The sequence below is a fragment of the Salvia hispanica genome, chromosome 6, assembly GCF_023119035.1.
Source record: "Salvia hispanica cultivar TCC Black 2014 chromosome 6, UniMelb_Shisp_WGS_1.0, whole genome shotgun sequence".
Classification (NCBI taxonomy): domain Eukaryota; kingdom Viridiplantae; phylum Streptophyta; class Magnoliopsida; order Lamiales; family Lamiaceae; genus Salvia; species Salvia hispanica.
Genome location: NC_062970.1, coordinates 9060879 through 9062674, shown reverse-complemented (window position 1 = coordinate 9062674; position 1796 = coordinate 9060879).

Genomic DNA, 1796 nt, shown 5'->3' with positions numbered 1-1796 from the left:
CAGTTATTACTTTGATAGGACGAGTCACCTAGCTTATGCTCATGCGATGCAAACGTTGATTACAAGATTAGGGTTGTCAATCCTAACACGTAACTCCAAATAGCTCCTAAGACCCTTGAAAAGTCCTCACTCTCAATTAACAGTGCCGTTTTAAGGGAAGCTAACTGTAGCGTCTACTAAGTGGATCTAACTCGCTAGAACTCTCTCACAGTTATGAAGCAAGTTATATTAAATCATACACGATTGTGTCACTCAATCATGCAGCATCAGAATTACTTAGGGAAGAAACAAAGTAAAAACAAAACGGATATTAAATAGAAAATTGGAATTGTATAACCAAAGTCGTTACTAACACATCCCTAGAATCCTATGAGTTTAGTTACACATGATGAAATAAGCTAAACACATAGATTGAAGGGAAGACAATTGGAACATAAAACTAAAGCAAATAAAACCCGTAGGTTGAATCCTTGTCGTTCTTGATGTTCTTGAAATCCTTCTCCAACTCCTTGCACAAGTGAAGTACTCTAGCTTTTGATCTCTATGAATTATTTTGCAAGTAGAAGCTCTCTCTTTTTGATGAAGCTTGAGGTCTTATTTATAGGGGAAAGCCATTCCTTGTTGTAGAAGGAAAAGATCTTCAAAATATGGTAAATCTTGGAGCAAATCTAGGGCATCTCGGATTCGCCGCCTTTCTCGTCAAAATACCCAAATAGACAAAATATGCAAATAATGGACGTGTAGAGTGACTTTGACATAAAAAACGGACCAAATAACGACCTTAAAATAGTGCAAAATCCGAGCGTATCATCTACCAACGGAATGTTTATGTGTACCTTTCTGAAGATGTCAAGAAATCTAGAGAACTGATCATCTAGCTTCTTCTTCTACACACGTTGTGGGAATGGAATTTTAACTTCGACTGGGGGTGCAGGTATCACAGTGTTTGCCTTGGGAGGCGGTACTTCCTCCACTGGCTCTTCCTCCTCTTCCACCACATCTTCTACAACTACCTCTTCTTGCGAGATCTTCTCTTTCTCTGCAGGCATGGTTGGACCTTCATAGCTTTTGTCATTCCTCATATTGATGGCTTTGCAATCCTTGCAGTCCTTGGGATTGACAATGGTATGTGAGGGAAACTGGCCCGGTTGATATTGAATACCCACAACCTGTGAAATCTGGCTCATCTGAGTATCGATGCTCTTCATGTGAATGCTCAAGCACTACACATCTGTCTCTACCTGCTTCAGTCTCTTATCATAATTGGTCATAATTTCCCATGTCTGCTTCATAAACGCCATCAAGACATCTCCAAGCTCATTCTTCTTCGACTCAACGACTTGTCCATTCGACACTTGAAACCCTAGAGGTGGCTGCAGGGCAAAGTTGTAGTTTAGTGGTGAGAATTCCACGTTGTTGAAGTTACCACCCCCTTGATTGAGGAGGTAGTTGTTGTTGAAATTCCGATTGTTGTCGCCTTGATGCCCGTAATTCACCTCTTCACTTTCGAGCCCGGTTGGCTTTGTTTCCCTATAGCCAATAGTCAAGAAATCCAGCTGCTTGGACATCATGTCCATCTTGTCAACATCCGATGCGGACGCCCTAACGCCCGATCGGGCGTTTTTACGCAGTATCCGTTTTTGCCCTTTTTCTCTCCAAGCATAAAAGGGGTTCTTCTTCATTTTCGAACCCTAACCTTCCCCACGACAAATTGAGAGAAAAAATCGAGAGATACAAGTCATTGAAGGCAAGGAGGCTTCCATCTTCAAGAGATTGAAGAAGAAAGATCCTCCCCA